Here is a 13523-nt window from a genome sequence, read left to right on the forward strand (position 1 = left end):
AATACATACTTAGAAAATTCAAATTTAGTCAGGGGAAGGGAGAAGGGTTGGGAAAGAGGAAGTAAAGGGAAATGGTATTGACAAAATTATATTGTTATGTCATGTGCATGTATGAATATGTAACAATGAATCCTACCATTATGTGTAATTATAATGCATCAATAACATATGGAATAAATAACTAAATTGGTATGCGTGTAAAACTAAAAAAATCAAACTTCAAATCCATTTTTATTTTTTTTAATTTTGTTTTGTTTCAAATAGAAAGTTTATTTGTTCAGAACATCAAATAGGATGCAAGCACTGTCATGACAAATATATAGAAATATGCAGAACAATATGAAACAGTATTTTAGTTTAAATGAAGGGAAATGTCTATAAATGTCATGACAACATACTTCCAAGAAGACTTCTTTATTAATTACACATTTTAATAAAATAAAGGGTAATGAATTAAGTGAAAGTTAGTGTGTAAATTTTTTCTAAAAATAAAACTCCATTTCTTTTTAATCCATGCCAGTTAAACACTACAACTAAAATTTCCAAGTCAGTGCAGAGAAGATGAAGTTAGTTACTGTTTTTCCTTGAACAGTACATAGGAAAATGGTTACTACAAATACAGCAGGCATACTGTTATTCTGAATAATCTAGCACATAGTATACTAAATTTCAGTCTCAAATCATGTTAAATTCTCATAATTAGTATGACACATTTTGGTCCATGATGTGGTTTAATGCCAAGAGAGATCACACTGTATTACAGAAACACATAGAATACTGTTGCTTTTTCCATATATACACAGCTCTGGAAATACATGCCCCTAAGTCCTCAGCAAGAGATGGTGAACAATTATTGTGCCCCAAAATAACTTGGGCTTTTATACACTTAGATAATGAGGCATGGCTTCAGGAGTAGGTGTTACTGGTGGGTTTGAATTACCCTCAACCTTTGTAATCCTACCCCTTGCCTAATTTGAATGGTTTCTCCCAATCAAACCTGGTTCGAAGTGTGCTTTTTCTCTTTCTTCTTGCCTACCTTGACTCCTTTGTGGTATCTGGGTCAGAGGGGCTATCTAAAACCCAAAAAGAAGGCATTTCTCTCTCTGTGTGTGTATATATATAACTTTATTTTTTAAGCATATATATTTCAACATACAAAGGCAAGTTTTCCCTGGAGAAATTTATAGGAAGTAGTGTGAGGGTGTCCCATGGTAAAATAAGGTGCTGGGTTAAACTGAAGAAAGGAATATTTTAAAGTGTCCTATAGTTCCATGATAGCAGCATGGTTCCCACAACCATAATAGTAATTGGGTGCACTGAAAATGGTAACCATTTTCCAATCATGGCAACAATTATATCCTTCCATTACAAGGTGATGAGCATGAGAAACCAGTGTGAAACCATTGACATGGTTAAATGTTTTAGAAATGTAGCTACCTCCTCGTGGTGAAATACCCTAGCTACCACATCATCTGGATCTGACCATAACAGATCACATACAGGGCGCTTATGCAGAATTTCTTGTAAATAATCCAGGACTCTTATATGTCTAGCATATCTAATGGATGAAGAAAGGCAACCATGGAGGCAGAATATCAGTCCATATACTAAAGCTGTAAGTGGAAGACAATCAAATACACCTGTAAAATATTTCCAAACATTGGTATTTCCATACTTTAGTAGACATTCATCATAAAAATCATACATGTGGGTAATTTTTTGGTTTTTGTGATTTTCCCTCAATATTGTCATGTGTTCTGGATAATGCAACTTTGATGCTACAAGAAGAGTCACGGTCTACACAGAATTATAACCTTTGCCTCCTCCATAGTCACCCACGAGTAGATAGTTTGTATCTGGTGATTTTCCACAAATCCTAAAGAGTTCCATAAGGTCATAGAATTGGCCATGCACATCTACCACATTTGATTATTTTGCGCATTTGATTATTTTATTAAAATTTTCTTAGCCTTTCCAGCAGTATGGAATTTCTTAGAAAATCTGAAGTAAAACCACCATTTGGCCCAGCAATCCTACTCCTGGGTTTATACCCAAAGGACTTAAAATCAGATACTACAGTGAGGCAGACACATCACTGATTATAGCAGCACAATTCACAATAGCCAAACTGAGGAACCAACCTAGGTGTCCTTCAATAGATGAATGGATAAAGAAACTATGGTACATATACACAATAGCATATTATTCAGCATTAAAAGAGAATAAAATTATGGCATTTGCAGGAAACTGAATGGCCTTGGCAAATATCATGCTAAGAAATCCAATCACCCCAAAACAAAAGTCAAATGTTCTGTCTCTTAAAAGTGGATGCTGACCCATAATGGGAGGGGAGCATGGGAAGAATGGAGAAACCTTGATGGGGCAAAGAGGAGAGAGGGAGGGGGATGAGGTTTAGTTCAGTGGAAGAGCTCTGGTCCTGGGTTCAATCCTCAACACCCAATAAAAAAAATAAATAAAATAAAGATATTGTGTAATCTACAACTAGAAAATTTAAAGAAAAAAAGACGGAGGGAAAGGGAAAATTCATGGGTGTAGAAAAGATGGTGGAATTAGATGGACATCATTACCCTAATTACATGTATAAAGACAGGAATGGTGTAACTCTACTTTTTGTACAACCAGAGAAATGAAAAATTGTGCTCCACATGTGTACTATGAACTGAAATGCATTCTGCTGCATATAAACTACTTCGAACAAAATAATTAATTAATTAATTTAAATAATTTTCTTGGCTTTTTCACACAGTGTCTGCACTTGGTTCTCCTTAAGCTCTCTGACACTCATACAGCGGCTGGAAGCACAGGACTAGTTCTCTGATGATGCCTAGTCATCATTGGTGTCCCCTCCTCCTCCCATTCCCCTCCATTCCTGGCCTGCTACACCCAAGCTGTCCTCTTAGCTGCAGGCTCCCAGCAGGACACAAGGGAAGGAGGAGGGCCGCTGCGAGTCTTGGGGCAACTCCCAAGGCGGACTCCAGGAGACCCTGACCCATGCCCTGCTGGCCATGCCCAGGGAGCCAATGGAACATGTGGGAAGTTAGCAGGGAGCATGGACTGGGCCTTGGCTCTCCTCCCTCTTGCCGGCTGCTCCAGGATCTCTCACCCCTTCCCCAATCCTTTTGTATTAATTGAATTTGAACCATCATTTTTTTCAAATGATTATTTCTATCTTTGCACTTTCAGTGCCACTTTTCTACCGAACTAACACTTAAATGAAACTCTCTTATGGCTCAAGTGTAGGATGCCTTCAAAGTTTCCCCCGTAACCTCAGATGGATAGCACTGTCCCTTTTCAAAGTTTTTTGTTTGTTTGTTTCTTTGGGGGTTTTAACCAGGGATTAAACTTAGGGCCACCCTACCACTGAGACCCATCCCCAGCCTTATTTTGTATTTTGTTTAGAGACAGAGTCTCCATCGGTTGTTTAGTACCTCAGGTTTGCTGCGGCTGGCTTTGAACTCGAGATCCTCTTGCCTCAGTTTCAGGAGTTGCTGGGATTACAGGCTGCACCACTGTGCCCAGCTATCAATGTCTTTTGCTCTGTAGTTAGTTAAGAAAAATTTTCTCAGGATTGGTGTCCATATAAGCGTTCAAAAGATGTTTTAGTCACATCAGATTCTAGGTTTTAAAATGTCCTGTATGATACACACTTAGATTTCAACATCAAATGCAGAGTTCACAAGTTTGAAACCAGGTGGCTGAGAAACAAAGGTCTTAGAATGGCATAATGCAGCAATCCTGTTGTTTAAGCCATGGATGTGGCTGCTCACACTGAATAGACAGTTGGATGGCCATCCATGACCTTGAGCCTCTGAGCCACCATCCATGATCTTGAGCCCCTGAGTCTTCAGTGGGACTGCACAAGTGAGAATGCAGCACACAGCCCTAACCCCCATAAACACACTATTTCACTTATTAGATAAGGAAGCACTGTGTGTCTTTTGTACCAATGTGTGGCTCCATTTGCATGTATATGACATTTCTATTAGAAAATGCTGAGCCAGCACCTAATGAAACAGAGTTGCTCTTCTTTTAAAAGAAAGTTTTCAGCCCTGCACATTTTTCAAATCACTTATTTTGTAACATCCTGATTTGCTACATTTGAAAAACCAAGAATAAGAATGGTTTAAATTCAAAGCATGCAAACTAAAGAGTCCATCTTGCCAGCATTTTACAAAAATACAGTGGTGTCACCAAGGAAAAGGCAGGCCAGACCATAGCCACACGATGAAAGCTCAGGAAGGTAAATCTTTCCCTGGACCTTTCCTCAGCTCTCTTTTCAAGGTGCTTCTTCCCAAAGAATGATGGTTTTAACAGTTCATAAAGTATGAGAAGATCTTACTTCAGTACTTCTGGTTCCCCCAGGCTTCTGCAAGACTGAGTCTTCAGCTGGTCATAGTGGTGCACACCTGTCATTCCAGTGACTGGGGAGGCTGAAGCAGGAGGATCACAGGTTCAAAACCAGCCTCAGCAACTTAGCAAGGCTCTAAGTAATTTAGCAATATCCTGACTCAAAATGAAAATATTTGGGGATGTGGACCCTTAGTTTAATCCCCATTATAAGAAGAAGAAGAAGAACAAGGAGAAGGCCAAGGAGAAAGAGGAGAAAAAGAAGAAAAATAAACTAGGGCTTGGGGTCACTCAGACTTAATTTTTGCTGTGTGTAAGTCTGAACAATTGCATCATTTAAAAATTTTTTAAAATGATAATTGCTATAGTTATTGAGTGCTTGCCAAAATGCTATAAAGTACTAAATGCTTTACTATGCTCTTTATATTTTATAGCAAACCCTGGTGAAAAAGGAGGAAAACAAGGCAGATGAGGTCAAAAATCTTGCTTTTGTTTCCCACAGTTAATAAGGATACAAATATCACAGTTCTGCCTCTCTTCATAACTACTGAGGTTTTTGTTGTTGTTGTTGTTTGTTGTTTTTGGTGGTGGTGGTGGTGATGGAAAATTTGATTCAGGGCTTTGTTCATGTGAGGCAAGTACTCTACCAACTGAGCTATATCCCTACCCCAGTTTCCTACTCTTCTAAGGGCTTCTTTATAAAGATCCCTCCTCAGTGTTACTTTGCATATTTTAAATCTCTATGAAGAGTTCAGAGAGCACCAAAAGGAAGCACCAGAGCAATGTAGGTGAAACCAATATAGAAAAGGCCACAATGATGCTGACATTTAGTTTCCAGAAAGTTCACCCCTAATTGCCAGTTGAAGACTATGGCCTCAGCTTAATTATGAATAAATTTCCCTTTCACTCTGAAAGTGTTCAGGCTGGGACAATCATCTCTCTGGTTATCCCAGGCTCAAAACTTTTTTTAAGGACATATATACAAAAAATGAATAATAAAATAACTTTCTAGAGAGAATTCTTTTCGAAATTGCCTGCTGTTACTCTGCAAATTATAATTAATCATAATGCATTTTATATTTCAAAGTAGCTAGAAGAGGGGATTTTGAATGTAAATGGCATAAATTAAGGATAAAATTTTAATATGATGGATATGCTAATTATCCTGGTTGATCACTACTAAAAATACACATGAATCAAAACCTCACATCGTAACTCATTAATGTGTATAATTATTATGTCAATTTAAAAATTATCATGTCAATTTAAAAAAAATGGCATATTACAATCATCATTTAAGATTCTTAGGAATTGAGTGATTAAACTTTCTCTGGATTATAAACTGTTTATCTGTAGTTCAAATATCCAATATCTTGGCAGCACACCCACAAATTCAAAGTGGAAATTCATATCCAGAATTTTGTTTTAAGCCATATCATTCCCTGTTTTAAAGTATAAGTTTGTGTATGTGGTTCTGTTGTGTTTTATATTCTGACTTAAGTTTATTTATTTATCATTTTTTCAACACTTTGCACATCCTAGGAAAATGGCATACCTGTAATCAATACCCACAGCCTTAATATTTCTTTCTAATTTGTTCTTTGAGTACACCTAATAAAAAGGAAGAGACTTTAAAAAATCTTATTCTAATTGCATAGCTCATTTTAACTGATTAATGTGTGTGTTTGACAGAGTTAGTAAAAAAGTTCCATTTTATAGAATTTTCTCTAGTTATCTCTGCAGACTATAGCTAGTCAAAGAGCAATCTTGAACATGAGAGTGGAATTCCCTAAATCTTACCTGCTTAACTGTGGTGTTTGGGTTAATAATAATTAAGATGTTCTGACTCATCAGTGTAATGAAAGTTTCTTCTCCATGTGTAAAGGCATGAATTGGGGAGATGCTGTGCTGTTAATTCTCAGAGAACTACCCCTCCAGGACTCACGGGCAAGGGGTCACAGTGCCAGGCCAATTGTCATGAGGCACCAAGAAGGAGTAAAGAGACGTCTGGGTGTGAAGCTTAAAATGCAAACAGCTGAAGCCTCACTGACCAGAACTCTCCAGGGAATCCTGGTCTTTTGCTCTTTGAGGCCTGGAGCCCAACCAGTGCCCATGCAGTCCTAAGCATCAGCACAGTTCACATGGATGCAGTAACACCTCCTTTTCTGAGAGATTGCTCAAAGGAATGTCCATTTATCTACATTGGGGAAGCTGCAGACAGGCAAAATTGTGGGTGAGGCTTCAAGACATCAGCATGGCAAAGATTTATGGGGGAATATACTAAAAGCAAAAACAGACAAATAGTATTATATCACACTAAAAAGTTTCTGAACAGCAAAAGATACATTTAACAGAGTTAAGAGACAACCTACAGAATGGGAGACAGTGTTAGTCAACTAGTGATTCAAAAAAAGTTTTAATATCCAAAATATCTATATATGAACACATATATCTATATTTCTATACACACACAGACACACACTTCAAAATGCTTTACAACCAACATAAATATGTAATCCAATTGACAAATGTGCAAATGATTTTAATAGACACTTATCAAAAGAAGAAATGCATGATCAATAAATTATGTGGAAAAATGCATACTACTGTCACTAGCCACCTAGTTCAGGAAAATCTGAATCAAAACTAAAATGAAATATCTAATCCCAGTTGGAATGAATATTATTTAAAAAAAGAAAAAGTAACAAATGCCGGTGAGGTGGTGTAAATAAAATAAGTGTCATATGCTTGTGGTCAGAATGAAATCAGACATTGTGTTGAAGAATATGGAAATTTCTCCAAAAACTAAAAATAGATCCATGGTATGATTTAGCAGTTCCACATCTGGTTATAAATCCAAAAGAAATAGAATTGGCTGTGGATATAGCTCAGCAATAAAGCACTTGCTTACCTCACTTAAGGCCCTGGGGTCCATCTCCAGTACAAAAAAAGGAAATAAAATCAGCATATCAAACATGTTCTTGGGATGGGGTTGTGGCTCAGTGGTAGACTGCTCACCTAGCATGCATGAGGCACTGGGTTCAATCCTCAGCACCACATAAAAACAAAAATAATGTGTCCACCTAAAACTAAAGATACATACAAACATACATAAATAAATATTTTTCAAAAAGATGTTCTTACACACCCAATATTTACAGCATTATTCAAAACACCTAGGATATGGAATCCATCTAGCCACCCATACATGAATGAGTAGAAGAAGCAAACATGGTAATAAATATTATTCACCTAGAAAGAAAAATGAAGTGCTGGGGATATAGCTCAATTGGTAGAGTGATTACCTTGCATGCATAAGTCCATGAGTTCAATCCCCAGCACCACACAAAAAGAAAAAGAAAAGAAAAGAAGAAGAAGAAGAAGAAGAAGAAGAAGAAAGAGAAATAAAATCCTGTCATTTGCAGCAAACTGGATGGAACTGGAGGACATATTAAGTGAAATAAGCCAACAGAAAGACAAATACCAGTCTATTTCTCCCCCAGGACATAAACACTGAAGCATTGGTACACAAAAATAGCACTGATGATTTGTGTGTCCTGATCTCATATCATCAAAAAGTTCTTTATTTTCCTTTCTGACAAAAAAATGTTATAAAGTGTTCTGCACACATCCTTTGCGTCTCCACTGGAATTAATTCTCTTGGGAACAAATGTTATTTTTATTTTTGAGAGAGAGAGAGAGAGAGAGAGAGAGAGAGAGAGAGAGAGAGAGAGAGAGAGAGAATTTTAATATTTATTTTATTTTTAGTTTTGGTTTTTGGCAGACACAACATCTCTATTTGTATGTGGTGCTGAGGATCGAACCCAGGCCGCATGCATGCTAGGCGAGCGCACTACCACTTGAGCCACATCCCCAGCCCCCAAATGTCATTTTTCAAAATGGAGATCCAGGGACTGTTAGAAAGATCCACCAGCTGCACCAGGGGTAAACCAAGAAGAAATGAGGCAAAGATAATATGTGATGAAGGATCAGAGATCCAGCTGCACCAGGGGTAAACCAAGAGGAAATGAGGCAAAGATATATGTGATGAAGGATCAGAGATCCAGCTGCACCAGGGGTAAACCAAGAGGAAATGAGGCAAAGATATATGTGATGAAGGATCAGAGACAAGACAATGGAAAAGCCCTCTGTCAAATGCACTTTCAGGATTAATGCCAAAGTATTCATTGCATGCCAATTGACTCCAGACAGGAATAATGGGGCTTATTATAAAATTGCAGAAAGCCACACCTAACTATCTTTTCCCCAGTGAATCTGTCAGCAAATTTATTAAACTCCTCTTTTATATAAATCAGGCTGTGATGTGCCATGTGTTGTAGAAAAGGAAGTCAACCCTGAGCTTTTCTTAAGACAGAGATGTATTCTTATAACTGTTGAGCTTAGTTCCTATTTCATGTAAATTCATCGGCTGAACATCCAGGGCCATTAAAAAAAGTAAATACTTCTCTCTTCTCCAAGCAGGGACAGGGTACAGTTATGGCCCTGGCCATATAGCTGTACTCAAAATGGCAAAAAACACATCACTGGTGTAATATAATCTTTCTGAAGTGTGGGGAAGCCCTGTGGAAATCTTTGTTGACAAGTTGAAACACCAGACAGAAAATGGAGATGGGGTCAACACAGCAGTCTGGGGCCATATGTACTCAGCTTGTAGAGAACAAAAGGTGGAGGCAGAAATGAGTGAGAACCTGTATATCCTGCCTGGCCAGAGCCAGGAGGGTCCTGTAGTCCCCCAAGAAATAGGGCATTACCACAGGGGCTGACTTCCATGATCGGCTTGCAAAGCTTTCCCTCAAAGTGGAGCATCAAACAGATCAGTGAGAAGCCTGCTTAGGGCCCTTGCATTTTAGCACACAGTGGACTATTTCTAACCAGTGCCCAAACTATCTGAAGGAGAGAAACTGGACCAGACCCAACCTGCAGCACACTCTCCCATCCATAAGATGGAGAATTGAAAATTTCTCCAACTTCATCCATAAGCCAACTTGATGCTTCAGCATCAATTTAGGGAAGATTGCAGACTTAGTACAGAAAAAGAAAATAATCTGGAAGATTGTTAAAATTTATGCAGATGATAGGGTCTTTCCTGGCAAAGAGACATTGACTGATGCAGCAAATATGAAGTCTATTTCAGGACTTTTAAATTGCCTGGTTTCTTCTAATCCAACCTGTAAAGTATATTTATTAGATGACTAAAAGGGCACATAGTTGAAACTATTATTTAACAACTGTTTGATGTTCTACAATGTACAAAATGTGTTTTGTCCTTTTCTTTGATGTTCTTACAGCATTTGTAAAAGTTTTGTTCATTGTATCCTCTTTAAAAAAGTGAGGTCAAGGGGTTAATACCTGGGAGCTAATGAGAATGGTGTTTTGTGGCCACTGACTCCCAGCCCAGGGCTCCTTCCTACTCCAAAGAACTTGTTCCTGAGGTGACACCCATGGCTGATCCAATTGCAGGGTACTGGGGGCCAAACATGGCAATTGAAATCACTCAGCATAGGGTATTAAAGGAGAGAGAGGTGATGTAATCTACCAGGAATGGACAATATAATCAAGAGAGGGGTGAATGGCTGGTATTAAAATCAGGTAATATATAAACCTTTTCCCATTAAGTTGGCACAAATGCCAGCTACAGTATCCACTGAAAAACTTATGTGAAATTTGGTTGTCAGTGTGACAGTATGTAGAGGTGGCTGCATTGTGGTTTCATTATCTTGAGAGTGATTCCTTATAAAGCAATTCCTGTCCCTCCCACTTTCTCTTTTCCCTGCATTTCCTCTCCTTCTGCTGTGGCATGAAACAGCATGAAGGCCTCACCATTTGCTGACCCCTGGACCTTGGGCTTTCCATCCTCTTGTTCTATAAGCTAAGAAAACTTCTATTCTGTAGAAGTTTTCTTGTCTATCTCTGAAATTCAGTCATAGCAATGTAAAAGAGACTAAGGCAAGAGCTAAAGGGACTTACTCCCTCATGGTTTGTGTCACCACAAACCTTGTTGCAGAGAAAATATTCAGAGGTAAGCAGCACTCTGCTGAGATGAGCTCCCCAAACAGCAGAGTGGGTGCCACAGGACAGAAACTGCTGTGACAAGAGACAAATCATCTTGAGCTTCCTTCTCCCTGGTTTCCCCTTCTTCTCCCACAAAATTAATCCAACACTGATCTAGGTGTTATGAGGAAGGAATTTCACAGAAGTATTAAGGTCCCTGAACAGCTGACCTTAAGGAAGGAAATTGTCCAGTGAGAGACTGGCCTATTCCTCTGGACATTTGAGGGGACTGTGCTCTTCTCAGCAAAAAATATTCCAAGTATGAAGAGATTCAGAGCTTTGAAGATGGAGGGGGCCACATGTGGCAAGAAATATGGGTGTTCTTCAGGAGATAAGTGCACTCCCCAGCTGAAAATCAGCAAACACTAGATACAGAGCACAGAAGGTGACTCTTCCCAGATGCAGGGAGGCTGCCTGGCAAAGTGCCTGAGCAGACAGTCCCTTCATGCCACACCCAGACTTCTGAACTACAGCATCGTGCCCCCTTAGAATCCTCAGGAAATTGATTTCAGGACCCACCTAAGTCACCAAAATTCACAGATGCTCAAGTTGCTTATATAAAGTGACATAGTGTTTCCATAATATTTATATAGGTTCTCCCATATATATTTAAATCATTTCTGAACTCATTATAATAAATAATACGACATATATTACATACAAATAGTTTTATACTATATGGTTTATGGGATACTGACAAGAAAAAAAGTGGGTATATGTTTAGCAGAGAGGCAGTTTTTTTTTTTCAAATATTTGTGACACATGGTAGGTTGTTTGAATCCATTGATGGTCAACCCCTTATATGATGGGTGACATAAATGGGTCATTTGAAACCACCAGTGTGTGTCTATCTTCATACAGCCACAGTCAATGAATAAAACTGATCATACTTGGTGCTGCCTTTTTCCAGGCAGCTGCAAGTTCAGTGAACTTAATTGCTTCTCACAACCCTTTGAAGGCACACTCTGATCATCTCTGGCATACTGTGAGGGAGCAAGAGGGGCCACTGACCACCTTGCCAGTCCTTAGCCATTTTTTCTAATCATTAGTGGACATTAGGGGCTGGCCTCCCTGCTATAAGCCAAGGGCCACTTTACTCACAGTTCATCTTTCTGTTCAAAATCAGTCTGAGGGTTCCTTCCTCCCTCCTCTGCCATAAACACTCAGCCTATCCTTTAAGGTTCACCAAGAGGTAAAGAGGGAGGTATATTTTACTTATAAACTAGGACTGCCTTAAGAAATCACCACTATCTGAGCTGTTCAAGTAACTAAAATTTATTTTCCTACTCTTCTGAAAGCTTGGACTCCAAAGCCAAGAATTTATCAGGGAGGCATCTCACTGGCTTCTACATGGCCCCTTTTACTTCTCCCTGTGTCTTCATGTCTTCTGTACATGTCTGTGCCCAAACTCTCTCTTATTAGAAGGACACGAGTCATATTGGAATAGAGTTCAACTATTTAGCATTAATTTTTTAAAGCCCTCACCTTCAACACAGCTATCTTTTGAGATGATGAGTGTTCAGAAGTCAAAGTATGACTTTTTTTTAAACCAGGGAATAAACCCAGGGGCACTAACCACTGAGCAATTTTCCCAAAATACATATATATATATATATATATATATATATATATATATATATATATATGTGTGTGTGTGTGTGTGTGTGTGTGTGTGTGTGTATTATTGAGCCTGGTTTTAAACTTGATTCTCCTGCCTCAGCCTCTTGATCCACTTGAATTAAAGGCATGTGCTACTGCACCAGGCTCAACCTAAATATTTAAAGATTGAACCCAGGGGCACTTAAAAACTAACCTATATCCTCAGCCCTTTTTTGTGTTTGTTTTTATTAAGAGACAGAATCTCACCAATGGTGAAAGTGTTTCGGCACTCACTGTCTGACAGGGTCACAGTGAGGGGGATGCTGCAGCAGGACCACACCATCTGGAAACCAACAGCATGGGGAATGTTAAGTGTTTTGCTTATGATACTCATGACATGTATAACAGGGCATATGTTGGTCTATAATAAAAGTAAATGTTGCCTGTGACTTTAGAAAAATTCCCAGAATGAGAATAAGGACACAATTAAGACTGCCCCAAGGTGTGTTTCAATATCTCTCAAGATACAAATGTAGTGTTATTCCTCAAGAAATTCAAAGGGAAAAGACTGCAAATCAAGGTTCCTGAGAAAAGCCTAAGCAACAAGAAATTTTTATCCCAAAATTAACAATTTACATTAAGCCTCCCATTCTAAAGCCACAACCTATGTAATAGCCTAGTTACAGAAAAACAATTGCTGTGCCAACAGTACAATGACCACGGTATGTAGCTTACTTACTTAAAAGAAGATTATGGTATCTCCCTCAAGGACAAGAGGCTAATAAAATACACCCCCCCAACTAACAGACCCTTCTTTGCCTCACACAGAAATTTATGATGAAAATGGAAAATACATAGTTCATATTAATGGCAAATGGGTTGAGGTGTAGAGCCTGTCCTTTAGTTAAAGATTATAAAGATATAAGACTTGGTGTACTTTAACCAAGAATCAAAGAAACTCCTTATGAAAGCAGTATAGGTTATATGAAAAAAGGAAATTACCTTGAAGATTAGAAACAGAATATGTAAAATTAACAAAGATATGTTTTAGAGGCACTTCAAAGTACAGGCTTTCAGTATTTTAAGTGTGTCTTAGTGGGAATTTAGATTAGAAACAAGAAAGCTTACCAGTAGTCATAGGTATGCTTTAAAGTTAAAGGTTAATGAAATAATCATAGATATGCTTTAAAGTTAAAAGTTAATAATAGGTAGTAAGAAGATATATATTCTAGTGGCATAGTCTAGCACCTAGTGATTGAGGTAAAAATGTAAAAGGTTAATCATGATTGGCAAAGTTTAGAGAAAAATATTTTAAACAATGTACTCAATATCTTAAGTAATCAATATATGTTAGAAAAGATTGTAACTCTTGAAAATTATGTAAACCATAGAATTTTCAGGCCTTGAGGATATCCATTAACTGCCTCAAAAAACACCTGCAAAAAAATGTATGAAAATAAAGGACCCCCCAAGGTTCAGCAGAC

General features: G+C 38.2%; 1 protein-coding gene and 1 pseudogene across 2 annotated transcripts in view; one reads left to right on the top strand and one right to left on the bottom strand.

Annotated features, from left to right (window-relative positions):
- Positions 1-13523, top strand: part of LOC308643351 (uncharacterized protein) — a gene marked incomplete at its 5' end in the record, with an annotated part of 428976 nt that overhangs the window by 128452 nt on the left and 287001 nt on the right. The gene's annotated exons all lie outside the window — the stretch shown is intronic.
- Positions 1148-1911, bottom strand: LOC308645212 (serine/threonine-protein phosphatase 2A catalytic subunit beta isoform-like; annotated as a pseudogene). Its single transcript has one exon. The product of its transcript is annotated as a serine/threonine-protein phosphatase 2A catalytic subunit beta isoform-like (transcript).

This window comes from Spermophilus citellus (genome assembly GCF_964194105.1).
Source record: "Spermophilus citellus genome assembly, chromosome: 3".
In the NCBI taxonomy this organism is placed as follows: domain Eukaryota; kingdom Metazoa; phylum Chordata; class Mammalia; order Rodentia; family Sciuridae; genus Spermophilus; species Spermophilus citellus.